At 40.6% G+C, this 19,839-nt stretch overlaps 1 long non-coding RNA gene across 1 annotated transcript in view; it reads left to right on the forward strand.

Moving 5' to 3' along the window:
• The first annotated feature begins 670 nt into the window (after window positions 1–670).
• LOC135298012 (uncharacterized) overlaps window positions 671–19,839 on the forward strand; it is a 29,019-nt gene continuing 9,850 nt past the window's right edge. Inside the window, exons 1-4 of the long non-coding RNA XR_010359972.1 lie at window positions 671–4,275; window positions 5,935–7,647; window positions 10,501–10,726; window positions 12,976–13,073. This is a non-coding gene — a long non-coding RNA (uncharacterized LOC135298012). The remainder of the gene's footprint in view (window positions 4,276–5,934; window positions 7,648–10,500; window positions 10,727–12,975; window positions 13,074–19,839) is intronic.

Genomic DNA, 19,839 nt, shown 5'->3' on the forward strand with positions numbered 1-19,839 from the left:
ACTGCAATAGCTAGAGGCTCCTGATTAGCTAGGCCAACACCAACTTAAAATTCAGCAAAATATGCTACTTTGGGGGAAAACACAAGAGACTGAATGCTTCTCACCCTAAGCAATAACCTGTGGCTCTTCCTAAGAGCCAGCAATTATCAGCTTGTATAGGTGAGCTAGTCAGAAAAATAAGAGGCCTCATTCTCATCTCAGACTGGGATCATGAAGAAAGCAGTCCACCAAACTTGCATCACCTAAGTGGTGCAAATGCAATGAAATGAAGTATGAGAACCATACAGTTTCAGGGTTTTAACTATTCTCGTAGTTTGAAGGAAAAAGACTGCTTGAAAATCCAACAGATATGCTAGGGGAAAGCGAAAAATATGTAAACATTCCAACTAGTAATGCAGAAAGATAAAGTATTACTCAGAAAAATGGGATGATATAAACCCTTAAATTACCTTCAAGCATGTATTCAAGGGCAGGTTTATATTATTTTGATCAGTCCATTCTTTATTTCTATCTCTCTGTTTCTCTCTTTTGTTCTTTCTTATAGAAAAGAGAATTTAAAATAAGAAAAGAGAACTCCTTCTATTTATTTCTCTTCAGATTTATAAATATATATACTTGGAAATATTTGTATTTCTATATTAATATTTTGCATGTGTGGGGGATTATTTTATTCAGCATTTTTAAAATCCTTAAGTCTTGTTTTTATTTCAATTATTTATCATTTTGAAATGGGAATGCAGGCACGTGGAGCTCAGAAAAAGATCAGAGTCCAGCTCTCCGCAAGATTACTTTTTCTTCTTAATCCTCAGGGACCTGATTGAATTTTTCCCTGTTTATTATTATTTTATATTTCTTCTTATTATTCTATTTATTTATTTAGATTTATAAATGATACCACCATGCTAAGGGCAATTGTCCTCTCTGATCATTTCTCTCTGTGACATTTGTGCAAACCTCATGCCTGCCTGCTGTGTTTCAGCTCTCGGTTCTTAACTCCTTCAGACCAGAGTATCATTTAATTTTTTACTCACTTGGCCAAGCATCTTGAAACCAACTGCATAATATTCCATTTGAAATGGAATCAGCCTCACATTTGCCTTACAGTCTTCGAATTCTCTGGGGCAAGAGCTGCCTTTTGAAATGACGCGTAGCGGGGCCGGCATAATTGGGCCTCAGGCCTCGAGAATGGTCCCCGCGGCCCTGCCACAATGCAGGGTGCACTCCTGACAGCCAAGGGGATCACCACACTGACTGCTGGACTCTCTGACCCCTGGCAGCTTTCCTTTCCTGCTGAGGTGCATTCTACAGCTGAACATGGGTTCAGTGCAGGGGTGAGGGATGACATTTAACGGCTTAAGGAGGTCAAAAGAGATGATCCAGTGGTTCCTCCCCACCTTCGATCCCTGAGTCTATGAATACTGATAAGAGCAAATTTAAAAGCACCTCTGTGGAAAGGCCTCCACAGCCACTGCTTCAGGAATGCTGTGGGAGTTTTGCTGGAAGACTTTTTCAGGGCTTGGCATAACTCTGCTTTCAATGAACAGGCTCAGCCTCAGGGAGAATACATCTACCTGGGGTGGAGGAAAAGATGTCGCTAGAAAAATATCACCTTAACTAAGCTGGAGGTGTGACAAGTCTATTACTAATTCCAAAGTGGTGACACAAATAAATGAATCAAATACCCTAAGCACAATTTTTAGGAGCAAACAACCAGGAATACTGAACAGCATGGATGAATTTTGAATTATTGACTGACTAGCTGTTGACCCACCCACTGGTTTTGGAGTTGCTTATTTCTACTGGTTCTGGGTTAACATTGTAACAAAATAATCTGCAGCTAAAAGGAAAAAAAAACCAAACCAAACAATCAGGACATTTTGTGCAGTTGTGGTTCAGGCAAGACAAGGAGTAGGAATCCTAGACTGCGCAGCTATGGAAAGCATGCTAAGTAAGGCAGGGAATATGCAATATCCCCAGGCACCCACCAGCAGGTCTTTGAGGCACAGCTGAACCTCACCTTGTTCAAGCCCAGAAGGAGATTCTCTGTGGAGAGGTGTGAGTCAGTATATGTCTGGCTTTTAACTTTATGCCCTTGCTATATCTTTGCAGTCCACTGCCAGAAGCAGTGAATTACTTATGGACATGGAAAAGAGGAGCTGCCTTTTTCAATCACCCTTCTTTCTTAAGCAGAAGACATCTGCAGCAATTGGCAACAAAAGCAAAAAATAAACTTTGAGCAACCTCACCCCATCACCACATCCCTTCCTGAACATGTATTGTTTAGCAAGAAGATAATATTTCTAGTAATGAAACAACAAAGAAAATAGTGTTCAGTGCTCTGTAAAAGGAATGCATACGGACACACATGCACAAGAAACTTGGAATAAAATTCTCTGAAAAAGCACTTCTTCCTGTGCTTCGCAGTGATGGAGGGACAAATCATTACTTTTAAGAAATCGTTTTATAATGCAAAAACACTGGAAGGTGTACTTTTGACTTGACAGCATAAATTATGTTCAGGTTCTGCTTGAGTCAAAGATGCAAAAGGGAGGCCTAGAAATGTGAAACTGGTCTGTTTTGGCTTTGACTCAACTCCCAGAATGACCCAGCAAGAATTCTTCTTCATTTAGCATGTTTGCTTTATTTTGGCACAGAGACATCTCTAGTTCTCTGGCACAATTTAATTAAAAATTGTTGGAGCTTCACCTGCGCATTTCTGCAAGGTCTGACTTGTTTCTCCTGTTGCTGCATGACACTTTCCTGACTTCTGCCTGTGCTGGTGTTGCCATTTCTCTGGGGAGCCCTCAAAGACATGAGTCTGGATGACCTCAAGCTGCCCCAGGAAACTGTAAGCCTGCAGGACGCCCTTGATGCAAGGCAGCTCTCCTGTCATGGTTCAACCACAGCCAACAGCTAAGGACCATGAAACCTCTCACTCCTTCCCCAACCCTCCGATGGGAAGCAGGGGAGAGTAGGAAAAAAAAAGGTAAAATTCATGGGTTGAGATAGAGCAATTTAATAATTGAAATACAATAATAATAATAATAATAAATAATAATAAATAAATGCAAGAAAATAAAATTAGAAGAATAAACCCTAAGAAAACCAAGTGGTGCACAATTCAACTGCTCATCACTCACTGACAGATGTCCATCCCATCCCTGAGCAGCAACCAGTAGAACCCAGCCAACTCCCTCCAGTTTATGTGTTGAACATGATATTCCATTTTATGAAATATCCTTTTGACAAGTTTGGCTCTCCTGGCCATGCTCCCTCCCAGCTTCTTGTACACCTGCTTGATGTCAGAGCACAGGAAACTGAGTAGACCTTTTCTTAGGCTAAGAACACCTGAGCAAACCACCAGTGTCTTATCAACATGGTTCTCCTACTAAATCCAAACCACAGTAATGTACCAGCTACTAGGAAGGAAATTAACTTTATCACAGCCAGAACAAGGGCAGCTCCAGACATCTCAGAAGTGCTGGCAAGACTGAATTTTGTTGCAAAAGAGCATCAGTAGAGCCACAGAAAGGTCCTGGAGAGTCGCTCTTTCCACTCTGCTGGGCCAGGGGTTTCAGGGGAGCAAAGGGTGGGTGACAACAATTGCAGGGAAAACCTCAGATCTTTGCTCTGCTGTTGAAAGCCATGGCCCTGCATGTCCCAATTCCTCCAGCAACAGCCACCAGGCTGGCTCTCCAGGGCACTCACACTGACAAAGGCACTGCAGGAGCCTGAACTCACTCTGGTTTCACCAGCAGTCTGTTGCCATAGGCAACTGCCTATTTTGCCTATACCTAGAGCTGGCCGTGAGCAGTCTGCACAGCAGGATTGCTGTGATGAGATTAGCACACTTTATTATACTATCCCTGCTCTTATCACCAACCCCAGCTCTGACAAATTCAAGATAAGGAAATTTCTCTCATGTACTTACCATGGTCTTGAACAGGACTTTAGAGAGAAGCAGTGAATGCCACAATATTCACATTTACATGGGAAAATTTAGGGAGTCATTGCTATTCTTGTTTTCAGGTCCTCTGAACCCTTTAATGTCCCAGTTCTGGTCTGGTTGCTTATCAGTTATCCCAGCTTGAGTAGCTTGAGGGTGTCCTCTGCGCACTAAGATAATGTCAATATGGGACCAAGGCATCCTAATCCCTTCAACAGTAGCCCATAATATTTTCCATGCCAAACTACCCAGGAATAGCTTGCTTTTCAGGCTGGCTTTAACCTGTGTACCACTTCACTTTTGGCAGCTGGGATAGAGAGCTACATCAGGTAAGCATACCTGTTAACTTAAGGGAAAGTGAAACATCTCTAAATCTCAATGAAAGCCAAAATAGGACTTTTGCTCTCTAGAGAATCAGACAAGAAACCGAATCACCACCACTTAACACATTACCATCCACCAGCTTAGCAGCTCAGCTGCAGGCACAGTGGCATTGCACTACCATGGCCTGTTGAGATCACCAGGTGGAAATGGAGCTTGCTCTAAATTAGAAATACTGAACCTAAAGCCTTTCCTACGTGTATTTTCCATTTAGGTTCCTCACTCCCCATTGAAATATCTTGTTGATTCTGAGAAACATCCCACTGAATGTGGTGCAGGTTGTCAGAGATGTTGCTTGTAAACCAGAGAGGCATGTAATTAATTTGAAAAACCTAGGTTTTAGATCAGCAATTCTTGCATAGCTCTAAAAGTCTGTGCCTCAGATTGGGTTCCGCAGAGAGATATTTAAGTAATGTGAAATTCTGTTGCATTAAAAAACAAATACAGGCCTATGTTGACCTGACAATGACCTTTTCAATAATAGAAAATCATCAAAATAAAGGACAATGCAAATGCAGATGATTTTGTTACAGTAGATTTGATCAAACAAAACAGACAATCTAATTAACCGGTGATTAGATTAAGTAGAAGTCTCTGCACTGAGTGATGGATAATTAACTGGAATTATATTTACTTATTTTTTATTGTACTGCAGAACAAGGCACATCTTTGCCTTTCTTTCCTTTCACTGCAGTCTTAATTATACAAAATTATTCTGAATGCCTTACACAGCATCTAGGCCTCTAAGTAAAGACGGTAAGTTAGAAAGGGAAAGCCAGCCCTGCACAGAGATTTAGTTGTGGATCAATACTGCTTGGATAAATCTCATCCAAAAGGAACAGTTACAACCCTGGCTTTTCAGAGCTGCTTGGCATTTACAGCTCCAGCTGAGTGGAATGTGAGCTGCAGGTGCTCAGCCCTTCAGAGAGCCATGCCCTTATTGTTCAAACATAATTTATGCTGGAGAACAAGCAAACAAACATATTCAAGGCAACTCCTAATTTCTGCACCTGAGTCAATTCAAGACTTGTTTTTATCAAGGCAAATGCACAGAAGGCAATGGTGCACAGCTGATCAACATCTATAACAGAAATGGATCTTGTACTTTGAAATCCTTATCAGAAATTGTTGTGGTGACTTTTAAGTATAGGCTGTGTGAGAGGCAGTCTTTTAAGATTATTTAATTCCATCCTTTTAAGAAGGATGTGATCTGGAAGATTGGTTTGGCTACCCATCACTACCAAGAAAACCCTATACTACTGAAGAAGCCCTTTTGATAACACAGCTTGTCAAATATCAGAGGTAATTTTAATGTTTAAAGAATTTCATAAATTGTGTATTTGCCAGAGGCTCTGCAGTATCCTATGAAAGTTATCATAGCAGGCATTCATTAGGTTCACCATACACATGGGTTGCATGTTCCCACATTCTTTTGTTCTGAACACATAACCGTTAATTTGATGAAATATCTGGTGGTAAAATTTCTCTCCTAGCTGTGGGACTGCTGTCTGTCTAGACACTCTTACTGCTCTCATTGCCATGGCACCTCAGTGCATCCAGACCCAAGGATGGCTGAGGAGGAGTTAATAAGCATTATCTCTCACTAGGTCTCTTCGGAGGATGCTTCTGCCAAACTGCAGGGGACAGCAGACGAGAGCAGACGAAACCAGCGTGATTCCTCCATGCGATGAGCTGCCTGATGGGAAAAGCCAGTAGGACAGTGTGGAAGCTCTGGCATCTCTCTAGCAGTGCCTTGCAGACAGCCTCTGGCCAGGTGGCAGGGCATTCTTGTGTTGGCTTGTACTATGCAGGCGTTTTTCTCGCTGTGTGCACAGACAAGCAAAGCTAGAGCTACTGCAAGCTCTGTGCTAGCAAGGATGCCAAGGAACACCATGTGGAGGCGGGTGAATTCTGGATGAGCAAGTGGGTAAACAGAAAGGCTGAAGTGCCAGGGGTAGCCTAGGGGCATTCCCTTAGGGAACAAACAGCAACTGAGACAGAAAGTAAGGCCTCACTACAGCAACTAGCTTTTGGAATTGTTCTTGGGTATCAGACAGACTTTTAACAAAAAGTCCTGGTTTACCAGGTGATGCATGTGCTGGCAGTTGCTGTATTTTAAGTCTACAATTTTGATTCTGAAATGACAGTCCGTGGATTTACCTATTTCCTTGTATCACCTGGGATCACTTTTATGATGCAGACTTTATTTTCAGTGGCACTGAGTGCAAGCCAGCAACCTTGACAAAACCACAGTTTCTCATCACTGTTAATGCTCAGGACTTGGGTCTTGGTCCCCATGATACTATTAAGAAAACTTCTATTGTCTTTCACATGAGTAAGCTTTTAACTAATTCAACTTGTATCCAGTCTTTATTTACATCTGAACAACCACTCTGACCAGAAGGGACTGTGACAGTGGGAGCAAAATGTGACCTCTGATGTGTTCTGTTTTAGCAGTGATTCTCACAGCTCTCAGCCTCTCTCTCCTCACACGGAGTTACTGTACTTTTAACCTTTCTCACTAAAGTCTGTTCAGAGTAACGAGAAAATGGATGTGACTATATCAGAAAGTCCTGATATTTCTGTCATGAAATATTTAACAAGTACTGATGTTGAAAAGGCTGGTTGTCAGGAGGATGTGCACCTCCTAAATAACAGGGGCAAAATAACATAATTGCAGTGCACTGCTTTCCATGGACAGAAATCTCAGTTAAATTCCTCCCATCTTTCTCTTCATAGGGTCACAAAGGTCAAGAATTGCTTACAAAAAATAAGAGAGTGTCCAGCAGCCAAGATGCATCCTGACTCCATCTCACATATCTTGTGATACCAGCCACGTATCTTGTTCTCCTCTCCTACTCCTTTCTCCTCTTGTCTTCCTTTCTAGAAGGCCAGATGTGTAGATGTAGGGCAGGCAGCCTCACTGTCAGCAAGGAAGGAGTTGTAGGAGACCAAAGAAAACTTCTCCAGTTTTGGTGGAAGCAAGGAACGGGATATGAAATGAGAAATGTCAGATACCACCATAAGAAGAAATACTGCCCATTTTTTTTCTTCTCAGTGATGATATATACATGCAGACACCAGCCTAGGAGTTGAGGGGGAACGCTAATGAATCTCTCTGAGTTGTGTCTATGGCGCTGATTACCACTGTTCCCTCAGAAGTCTCCAATATTTATGATTTGGAGATGTTTTCAGCAGGCAATGAAATATTAGACGCTATTAAAAAAATGTACCACATAATTGCAGAAGATGGCATGTTCCCGTTCCAATTAGAAGTGGATAACTGTAATACCTGAAGGAGCCTTGTGCATCATTTGTAGGTAAATATGACTCTTTGTAAAGGAATTTATGCATAGAAAAATGCATAATATACTTGTGAATAGTAAGGTTTTGATGTAAAATACTGCAGTAAAAGATTCACTATCCCATGGAGAAATCTGAGTTTGAGATATTTTTCCTAAAAGGAGGCTGGCAAATCATCTTCTCCTTATTGCTTGTATATCAATATGGCAAGCAGAACTTTCTACCTCAGAAAACTTTGTCCTTAGCTTTGCATATTAAATTCACAAAAACTTTCGTATATGTCAATTCTCCATCTTCAACCAAAGCCTGTCTTCCTATACTGATCATGCTTGTAGCTATTCCCCAGTACTGTGGTCAGCTAGCATGAGCAGCTCATACTGCCTTAAAACAGCATGGCTGTTGCAAATTATATACTGGGAATGGGACTGTTCCCAGTAAATAGCTAAAGCAGCTCAAATCAAATGCTGAGTTGTGTTAGGTTAACTGTTATGTTATCTAGGGGAAGTATAGGGGCCAGTATTTAACAAGTACACAATCTTTTGATGTATAGAGCAGATGGAAAAATTCTAATATCTACACGTCAAAGGTGGTTGCTGAAAGGGGCAATAAAGTGACTAAATCCATGCTTTTGTAGGTTCAGCCTATAAGAATTTATGTAAAACTCACACATCATTTCCATCACAGAATTAATACTATCTATTCAGCTTGAGCCTATACTGGAGCAATATGTCAGGTACCTAGTGTCCACGAAACAGCAAATGAACTTTAAATCAACTGAAAACCCCAGTGATTTGTGAACAGAACTACATCTGGACCCTGAGGAAAAAATGCAACCAATTCTGCAGCTTCAGTTTGTTCCTGCATTTGGTGAGGTGTTGGTAGGATTACAAGAGCCAAATTCAGGGCTTTGATCAAGCGAATATGCATCTGCTCTCTAGACAGAGCTGCACTTGTTTGCCAGAGGTCTGATTCTGACCCAAGATCTTTGTACACCATGTTTATGTTCATGGTTTTTTTTTGCTTAATTTTACAGTGCTGAAAGATCTTTGAACAAACTTGTTTTATAGATGCAAATACAAATATATGTGGGGTATGACTGCAGGCTTACAAGCAACAGAAATACCTGAAAAACCTTCTGTTCTTCTATTGATCCAAAGGAGTGCTTGAAACATTACTATGGCAACAATTCTTACCCAGTGGAAGGAGCATGCCATTATCTTTGCATAGGAACAAAACAAGAGGAGGTATTTTTCAGAACTGGTACCCACCTCCCCTTGACCACTACAGATGTGCTGACCTTCTGGCAGGAGTTCCTACTGCAGGAGCTTTCAATGAAAAATTACTTACGGAATTATTTATTGGTCCATGCGCAGAGAATAAAGAAATTCTATTGACCAACAGAGTCCTGACACAGAAAACAGCAGCACATGGAACTACTGTTTTCTGAAAGTATCAAACATCTTTCTTACCTCTTTTACAACCCTGGCTACTGGTGTAAATAAAAGAGAAAGGGCTGTTCTGGCTCATTCTAAATGTTGTCTATGTCATTTGGCTGTACTCAACCTTTCACAACTACAGCTATTAAGTCAGAAAACTACTGAGGATCTAATATCACTGTGTTCTTACTGACAATGAGTTCAGGCTCAAGTACGATCTCAGGCTAAAATACAAATCTGTTGGTGTTATGGTAATGGTGTTATTTGGTCCATTAATTAGGATCTGGACAAATAAATTCAGCAAGAAACTATTTTGCATCATGTGGCTAAATTGAAAGTCCACATCCCATATGGCCTGAAGGCAGAGTTGACACTTAATCATATTCCAGATGTTTGTAACACTGAAGAACTCCATCTGCTGCTCCTAGCTGCATCTCTCATCCCCAGCTTCACATGTGGGTAATTTTAAGAAGTATGTGACTCTGCCCACCTCTCCTAACTCTGGGGAGGAGTGATACTGGCTACAAGTCCAGGCAGACTGTTCTTCCTGTAAATGGCTGAGAAAAATGATTGTGTGGGAGATGGTGCCAAACGAGGAGAGAAAAGGAGCAGCCTGGAAGAAAGCTTTCAAATCTGCACTCCCACTGCAGAAATACTTTATGGCTGTCCTGAGGTTGGGGAGAGGAACAAGCAGCTGCAAGATCTTTCCAAGCTGTTTGTTTGCCAGTCCTCTCTGGGCAGCTTGTGGAGCATCCAGCTGCGAGAGCAGCACAAGTGGGCGGAACAGCTCTGCCCACTTGGGAGCTCTGTTCCAAGGGGCCACTAGACAGCACAAGCCAAGTGGGTGCTGCCCATTGCCACTAGTATTTTTATCCCCTTTTTTTTACAAAAGTAGAAAGGTAAGAAGTGTCAGAAAAAAAAGGAGGCAGAACCTGGGCAGAAGGCAGACTGTAGAAAGAGACCAAGACTAACAGCAAGTATGAAGTATGTGAAGTACAAGATGGGAACGGAAAAGACATCTACGAATGTAGATGTATCCAATAGTATTGGAATAAAAAGGTACAGAAAGCCATCCACAAGCCTTTTGCTAGGTCCTAGCCTAAAAAGCTGATTTTCTACTTATTCTTATAAATGGCAAAATCCTGTTTCTTCTAAAAGGTATATTTAATCCTGCTGTTCCTGGAAATTATTCCTCTTTACTTCATGGTAACTGTCCCCTGCATGCTGTTACAAACAGCAGAATACATGTGTATCTGTGTGTAAATATAGTTTTATTTAACACATATATGCACATAGATAAGAAAGCATGTAGAAAATATCGTGATGAAAGTAGAACCATAGCACACAAATAGGATTTAACCTATTTGATCACTCTTTTTCCGTTCTCTAGACACACTGGTTTTATTCAATATTAACTTTTTTCCCTATTTCTAGGTGACTTTGAATCCTGAAGATAATGAAATAGGAGCTATTATAAAGGATACAATTATTATTTTGACAACATCTTCTTTGACAGCTTCATGAATGAACTTTACTGAATAAATGATGATTCATTATCCATCAAATAGTATTTTCCCACTTATCCAACTTCCTCTGCCTTCAATATCTGAGAGCCTTCCAAGTATTTTATAAAAGTAACAACCTTTCTTCTTGCTTTTAGGTAAGTATCTTGATCAGGTCAAGGAATTTCCTTCCATGTTTACTGTTGCATAAGTGAAAGTAAGTGTACTGACAACAAATTTTTAAGGAAAGGCTAAATCAAACAGATAAAATACATGAGTAGACTCAAAGGCAGGGAAAGCTCTATTCATTTTCAGCTCACATGAAAGCAAATTTCAGAGCCCAGGCCCAGCTCTGCACTCACAAGTAATCCCACATTGGCTGTTGGCTGTGTTTCTGTATCCTGGGGAAATGCAATTGCTGAAGGAAGATATAATCACTGAGGAGAAAGTTCTAGCCCAGATAGCTTGGAACATCTGCAAAGGCTTTCTGAACACCAAAGTACAGCCTATCAACATGGATTCTCTGTGAAATGTGGGAATATCACATAGAAAAACTGGTTTTGGGTAGCAGGGAGGTTTATTGAAAGCAGGTTCTTATATTCTCTCCTGCTGACCCTGCATCCTGTTGTCTGATGTGCCCATCATGTGCAAGAGGCAGTTTCCTGAGCCTGGGCGCACTTCTTAGGTCTGCACAGGGCTCTGGTAGATGGGGGTCGAAAGGCATTGTGGTATTTTAAGAAACTGGAGTCAACTACACAGCTTGAATCTAAATCTGCCTTTTCTGGATTTTGGAGAAGAAATTCCTCAACGTAACCAAAATGTTGTTATCCTGGACCATCTATAGCAGGCAGTGAGGTTCTTCTGGTGCCTCTCAGTTTGCCCCATTTGACTCAATGGAACTTGTGCTCCAGCACAAGGGACACAGACCAAGGGGCCACAAACAGCTCTCACTCTGGCTGCCAGCACAGACCTGGGACCTCACAGTCCCTGGAGCTGCCAGCCCTCGTGGGCATGCAGGCACAGAGGCACAGAGCTGCCTGCACTCCTGCCTCACGGATACTCCTGCAGATGCAGTGATCCCACTGGCACTGAGGGAAGCTTGCCTCTCTGGAGCCAGGGCTGGCCCAGCTGGGCTGCAGGAGAGTGGGTGCTCTGTCCTGTCTGAGGAGCTGCAATTTGCAGCTCAGGCTTCCTGAGCCAGGCTGAATCACGGCCAGCATGCAGCATCTCTCCCTGGGGTCATCTGCTGCTCTGGGAAGGTGTCAGAGTGTATCATTAAATTATCACAGGGCCCTCCTGAAGGGAGGGGCTGGGGACACAGGGAAAGCTCTGGATCTACTCTTCAGTCTCATAGCCAAAATGGGGTTATAGAGAGCCAGATCCCTGCAAACCCCTTTGTCCACCATCAAGCAACAAATTGCACAGGTTCGGAGATGATGTGCTCTCAAGAGCTAAGCCAACTGCCCATGGAAAGGTTTCCATCCTGGGAAGAAACCCACATCCCCTTCACTGTCACTTGTCTTACCTCTCTGGGGCTGGAGTTAGGCTGCTCCCCCTCCCCTCTGCATTGATCTTCAGGATCAAAAAGTCCTAAAGCCACAATACTTGGTGAAAAAACATGCCCAGCTCAGGAGTGAGTGAGTTCCCACCAGGTTCACAACCATAACTTTGAGTGCTCTCAGTGAACATTTTTAGTAGGATTTCTGTGGGCTTTGAAAGAGTTTATCAAAATATTTTGCACGTGTGCTGTGATGTGGCTTGCAATTAAAATGGGGTATAATGGCAAAGATTTCTGTTCTACACAGGTTTTACAAGGCTTCCAAATGTCGAGAGGAATACAAGCTGTCTTTGCTGTGCTGGTACTAATTGCAGCCCCCTGACAGGAATGTAAATGCAGTTTCTTAGCACATTCTTATCACAGCATGTGTGGGATTTACATATATAACTCCTATTAATGCTAATGGAAACCCATATACATAATTCTTTTTGCGTAGGGCTAACACTATATTTTTATCTGAACCTGATGCAACTGGAACCAGACATCTTATATAAGCAGAAAGAACTGTAGTTTCTTACTGGAAGCTTTCTGAACATTTTGGTTCAATTAAAATGGATGGAGGAAATGCAAGTGAAGAAAGCAATACAAGACTTTATGCCAATATTGTGATATTGGCATTGGAAGTTCTTGTAATGAATATAAAAAGTATTATGTTATCTTCCATGATCCTATTTCCCTCAAAGTTTCTTTTAGTGGCTTTTAAAATAAATTTCATTACACCAAAAATCAGGATTGGGGTTTCCTGATTAACTTGCTAATTTCGAATCAATCTGCTTTTAATGTTTAGATGTGCTTAAATGTTTATTTGGAGTAATACTACTTAGAAAATGAAATATCTTATTTATTTAGAGCTACAGTCAGTTCATCATTACAAATGTCTGAAAAAAAGAGCCATGCTGCACATTGAGGTCCTCCTACAGCCAGGAGCATGCTGAAAGGATATCATGGTTGGTATCTTCAACTACTATTAGAAGTTTGCTTTCCCTGGTTAGCAAAGTGCCTCAACTTCCTGTTAGTAATACCTGATGGTTTTGGTCTCTGATTGTTTATAAAGTTTTTCTTTCTTTTTTTTTCTTTTTGTTTTGGTCTGGTTTTGTTGGGTGTTTGTTTGTTTGTTTTTGTTTTTGTTTTTGTTTTTTGTTGTTGTTGTTGTTGTTTTGTTTTTTAAAAAAATATTTCTGGATGGGAAATGACGTCTTCTCCTTTCTGACATGGTGACACCCTGCTGTGGCTACAATCAGCTCAAAACTGAATTACTGTAATGCCTCCTTTCAGGGTAGAGGTTTGGGGCATACTGTAATCCAATATGAATTCTAAGAAGTCTATTATGCTGAGAATTTACATCATCTGAAGCTGTCCTAGTCCTCTCTCCCATTTTATTCTGCACAAGGAAACAAAATCACCCCCCATTGCACCAAGATGAAAAGAGATATTTTTAAGCAGGACTGTATTTAGACTGTAGACAAGATCCTTAAGCTCCCCTCCAACTCTCTGCTGTGTTGCGGTAGTTGTCACCATACAAGACTGCCCTATCAATTTAAAAGAAGTTAAGGGAAACATGATAGAATGTCCATGGTGAGGACCATTTTCTAAAGAAGTTATTTTTTAGCTAATTAAAGATGGAATTAGAGGATATGCTAACTGTTTTAAAGGTTGTCTCTGTTTTCATAGGCTTTTACAACATTTTTCCTTATGTTTTGGCTAAGGATGGATATTTTATCATTCAGCTGGAGGGTTATTGTTTAAGGATTGTTGTGTGTACACCAGAAAACTGGTCTGACGAGCACAGCTTATATGCTGAAGTAAATGTCAAAACCATAGAGACAGAGATAACAGAAGATTAAGATTTTGATGGCTCATTTATAATGTTGAGAAAAAGAGTGGAGAATGCACCGTGCTGCTGCAGAGTAAATCCTTTACAATGGAAGGATAAAGGTTTTATATTTGTGTATCACTTACTCAAAGAGAAATGGTTCCATTCATTTTAACCTGAGAAATTCAAACTTTGGGATAGTATGTGAAAACTGTAAATGCTACTCAGAGATTTAGTAGCAAGAAGTGATATATAAACTTGCACTGCTGCACAGAAATAATGTTCTGTAAACATAAATCTTGAATATAAAAAACTGAGAAACAGTGAAAGCAAACTTTACAGTAAGTATTTGTTATCAGAAAAAAAAATTTCTGAGTAGGCGGGACTGGCAGTGTAGACTTGTAAAAACAGTCATAGTGGTTTTCTGTTTGCATTTGGAAGGATTGAAAAGACCTACTGCTTATTTAATTAATAATTTCTAAAGGAGATTCACTAAGGTAGTTTCTCTATGGAACAGTTACTGTATCTCAGTATGATTACAAGCAGACAATCAAACTGCATGCTATTAGGAATAAATATATAATTCAGATTTAAACCCCATATGGAGATGAAAACCTTTTGCTTTTGCATGTTTTGGAACCTCAAAATACCATTAAAAATGGAAGCAACCCAATCACAGTGATTAAAACCCCAGTCCCTAATTAAAATATTGTACCTAGTTGACTCATCTTTGTGCTGGCTGTGTAAACCTGACCTTGAAGAGTGATGAAGGAAAATCAAGTGGGAAGGCATATGTTAGCCAGAAAGAACAAGGAAACTAGCTAATTGAATATTGTTTAATGAAAACTTTTCTCAAGTCTTTTCAGAGAAGACCTATAATTTGCATAGAACCTAGACACTACACTTCTGAGAGCATTCAGAAGGCTAATTTAACATCATAGACTCATTTATAAGAAAAATGCATTTTTTTCTTTTAAATAATCATCTCAAGGCTCAAACATGAATGCTCTTCACACTAGATGTTACAGTAAGTTTCATAAATGTCTTGTTTTTCTGGTCTAGTTAGTGAAAGCAAAAATGTTGGCAAATTTCATATTTTTACTGTAAGTGGGAAAGATTTCAAGGAGTGAATTTACTGTTAATTGGGCATTTCATCTTCTGTCATTGTATTACACCTGTAACTTCAGACTTTGTGTTCAGGTCTGAATGTCACTATGTTCAAAGTAGGATTTGGAGAATGCAGTTACATGTGGTAAGTAACAAAGCAGATGAATAAAACATATTGTCATTTGGTTTTGGAAAAAAGAAAAAAAAAGTGCTAACTGAAGCAATTTAGCAGTTGTAATTTGCTTGCCCTCATTCACCTCTCATTGATTTCAATTGCCAATAACTATAATTAACAAAAACAATCAGGCTGATTGTCATTAGGATTTTAGGTCAGATCTGTTGTTTTATTAATTTCACAGCCTGCAAGCTCCTATTTTAAACCAGTTCTCTATGTTTATTGGCACATGAGCTGCCTTCCCCTAAGTAACAATTTTCGTTATTTGTGAACATCTGTGAGATGTTCAGAAGATGAAAGATCTTCTGATGCTTCTCACAGATGTCTTCCCACATACAATATTGCCAAAAAATCACTTTCCTGCAGTAGCCTGTTCTGTATTCCACATTTACACAATTTATAAATCGTGCAATGAAGAGGAGAGGTATCATTCTGAAGTAGAAAGGGAGAGAGGAAAAATGAGATGAGCCCTAAGGAGACAATTCTGCATTTGGCGTGATGATAGAAACTGCTGTGAGGTGGTAATTATATTACTTAGGAAGCAGTCTTGAAGCAGAAATTCTATTTTGTTTTTTTCTAAACAAATTCAGCTTCTCCTAAGATCATGGAAAAAAAGAGAGAGGCAAGTTTTTGTCCCCATCTATCTGATGTTTTCTAATGTATGCCTTTATATTTTATTCAGTCAGGTTTTGTATTTCCATTGATTGAACCTGCTTAATTCCATCCTGTTTCACATCTTAGGACATTATGGGTTTGAGAGATTGTCTTGCTTTGGGACAATTTAAAGGAGAACACTGTGGACTGAGTTGCCTCCCTTTATAGTTTCAACCAATCTCTTTGCAGCAATAAGGAATGATTATGAGTAGATGTAAATGAAAAAGTAACAGTTTGCTCACAATCAGAACAGTAATAGTCAAGAAATAACAGCGAATAACCACCAGACACAAAACCCGCTCAATCTCATGGACTCCCCAGAACAAGGAGAGACCCAAAATACGGGGGACACTTCCCTCACTCAATATGGTGCTATGCAGCCAAGAACATGGTTCAAAGGACAAAGAGAAAATAGTGTCACAGATATATTTTACTTCTACATTCTTTAATATTTTTCATTCTTCGTTTCATAATTTCAATTCTGTTTATGTGTTCCATGTACTGATGCAGTACATGTATCCCCATACTCTTAATAACCTCATTTCTCCAATGTGTGCATCTTTTGGATAATAAGAATCTGCTTCTTTTGTCCTTACGTGACCACATGTCTCAAATGTGCTTTATTTTAAGGGACTTCCCCTAAATTTTGTCTCAGTGTTATCTCTGGTCCTTCAGAGTTAATGAGGGTTTTGTGGGTTGACCAGGAAGCCTACAAAGGGTGGAAGCAGGAACAGGCAGCTTGGGAAGAAAACAGAGAAGTTGTCCAGAGTTCAGGTTGTAAAAGCTAAAACCCTGGTAGAATTAAATCTGGCCAGAGATATCAAGCAGAACAAGAAAAGCTTCTATAGGCTCTTTGGTGATAAAAGGAAGGCTAGAAAAAATGTGGGTCCTCTCCAGGAGGAAAAAGGAGACCTGGTTATGCGGGACATGGAAGAAGCTGTGGTACTCAACGACCCTTTTGCCTTGATCTTTACCAACGAGTGCTCCAGCTGCACAATCCATGTCAGAGAAAGCAAAGTCAGGGACTCGGAGTAGATCAGGCCTGAGACCTGAAGGTGCACAAGTCCATGGGACTGGATGAGATGCATCTGTGTGTCCTGAGGGTGGAGGAACTGGCTGAACCACTGTCCATCATATTTGAGAAGTTGTGAGTCCAGTAAAGTTCCCATTGTTTGGAAAAGTGGAAAAATAATCCCCACTTTAAAAAAGAGAGATCTGTGGATCTACAGGATTGTCAGTCTCACCTCAGTGCCCAGAATGATCATGGAGCAGATCCCTCTGGGAACTATGCTAAGACACACGGAAAATAAGGAGATGATTAGTGGCATTCACTAAAGGAATGCACCTGACAAATTTGGTGGCTTTATGTGATAGAGTTACATCTGTGGTAAATAAGGAAAAAGTAACTGATGTAATCTACTTGGACTTGTGACACTGTCCCACATGACATCCTTGTTTCTAAATTTGATTTGATGGATGGATCACTCAGTGGATAAGGCACGTGTTGGATAGTCATTCTCAAAGATTTGCTGTCAACAGCTCAATGCCCAAGTGGACACCAGTGATGAGTGGACTTCCTCGGGACTCAGTGTTGAGACTGCTGCTATTTAACACCTTTCTCAGTGACATAGACAGTGGGACTGAGCACACCCTTAGGAAGTTTGTCAATGACACCAAGCTACAAGGAGCAGTCAACACGCTGGAGGGAAGGGATGTTTTCCAGAGGGACCTGGACAGGCTTGAGAGGTGAGTCTGACTGAACATAGTGAAGTTTAACAGAGCCAAGTGCAAGGTCCTGCCCCTGGGTCGGGGCAATCCCAAGCACAGACACAGACTGAGTGGAGAATGGGTTCAGAGCAGCCCTGAGGAGAAGGTTTTGTGGGTGTTGTGAAAGCCAGCTGTGTCCTGGGCTGAGTGAAAGGGAGTGTGACCAGCAGATCAAGGAGGTGATTCTGCCCCTCTGCTCTGCTCCTGTGAGACCCCACCCAGAGTACTGCATCCAGCTCTGGAGCCCCAGCAGCGGAAGGATGTGGACCTGCTGGAGCAAGTCCAGAGGAGGACCATAAAGAAGATCAGAGGGCTGGTGCATCTCTCCCATGAAAGATAAGCTGAGAGAGATGGGGTTGTTGAGCCTGAAGAAAAGAAGGCTTCTGGGGAGACCTAATAGAAGTTTCCAGTACTTAAGGGGGGACATACAAGAAAGCTGGTGAGGAACTTTTTACAAGGGCATGTAGTGGTAGGACAAAGGAGCAGATTTATATAAGGTATTAGGAAGAAATTTTTGACTATGAGAGTGGTGAGGAACTTGACCCAGAGAAGTGGATATTCCATTCATGCAAGTGTTCAAAGTCAGGCTGAATCAGGCTTTTAGCAACATGGTCTGTGTGGAAGATGTACCTGCCCATGGCAGAGGGGTTGGAACTAGATCTCTAAGGTCACTTCCAACCCAAACCATTCTATGATTCTATGTTTGTCTTTTGAAAGGCTGAAAGGGAGCTTCTTGGTTTTTCCAGTAATATTGTGAACTATTTTTCTCTTTCCCAGTCCTTATTTCCTGGATTCATCTATCTAGCCCTTTATATTTCTTGATTTCTGAACTGACTCAATTTTCTCAATTTTTTGGTCAGTAATGCAGGGGCTCAGATCCATTGTGTCTGTAATCCAGGTTTACAGAGGCATTAAAGCATAATTAAAGCATATGTTAATGGTGTCTTGTCATACTTTCCTTGGTCTTGCTTTAGGGTCTTCATGACCTAATGGTTTTGTGCCCTCTTACCTTTAGATTTCTCTCAGAACTGCTGTTTTGGTTTTGCAAATTATTCATTTCTTCATAGGTCATGCCTCTTCATCACCCCTCTAGCAATATGTTAACTTACGTTTCTTTAGGGTGAATTTCATTTAGGAAATTTATTTTAATGCATGTGGCCACTTTTAGGTTAGATTGTATGACTTGTTGAAGTTAAGACTTAATTTGTTAGAGCATCTCAGGAGTTAATTTCCTCAGCACTGGCAGCAGCTAAGAAGAGGTGGGGGAATGAAACATAGCAGTGAAAGAAAGAGCTGTCCAAAAGGAAGAGGCAGAGAGAAGTACCGAAAGAACTTGCAGATCTAATTAAAAGAGTTTTTTTCACCAACATTTTGAGCATTATATACTCCTCAAATTTTAATATTCCCATAGAGAAGACATGGTAAAATTTTTTCCTGGTGAGTGTGACTACAGTTAGCCGAGCACCCAGATTTTATCAAGTCAGCCTTTCGTCTTTACATAGATTTCCTGTATTTTTCTTGGCTAGAACAACCCACATGGCACTAAAGAAAGAGGAATGCCTTTAATAAAGGTGTCAGTTCACTGCCATCTACACTTCTGTCTCTACATCTATGAGACATTCTCTGGAACAGAAAATGATCCTTGTTCTGTTTCATTTTCAGTAAGTGGTGGTGTCTCCCTCTGTCACTTGAAGTTCTGTGTCACATGATTTGCATGGCATCTCTGAAACATTCTGAAATCCATTTATTTATATAATACACATTTAAGGAAGGCAGATGTATCTTAAGTGAAATATTCAAACAAATTTCCTATTTATTATTCCACTGCAAAGGGGGTTTAACTCTCCTTTTTCCATATCTATTAGTAAGCAAAATATTTCTGGAAAAATGACAAAATCTTCAGTGTTTACTGGGCCTAAGCATATTATTCTTGCCTCCCCCACAAGCTATGTCATTCCAATGAACTGTGTACACACTGTTTGGCAAAAACAATTATAGCACTTGTTTTGAATATATGTGTAATTGTTAAAATGAGGATTTTCCCATTGAATCCCGATAGTGAGAAGCTTTTTTGCTTCCTTCCATGTTTTGTATGAATTTTCTTTACCTTCGTGTCATAGGTTACCTCCTGTTGTCTTCAGTAAGACCCACTAGTCCAGGTGGTCAACACTTGATTTCACCTGTTTCACATAAGAAA

Source organism: Passer domesticus, chromosome 3, assembly GCF_036417665.1.
Source record: "Passer domesticus isolate bPasDom1 chromosome 3, bPasDom1.hap1, whole genome shotgun sequence".
In the NCBI taxonomy this organism is placed as follows: Eukaryota; Metazoa; Chordata; class Aves; order Passeriformes; family Passeridae; genus Passer; species Passer domesticus.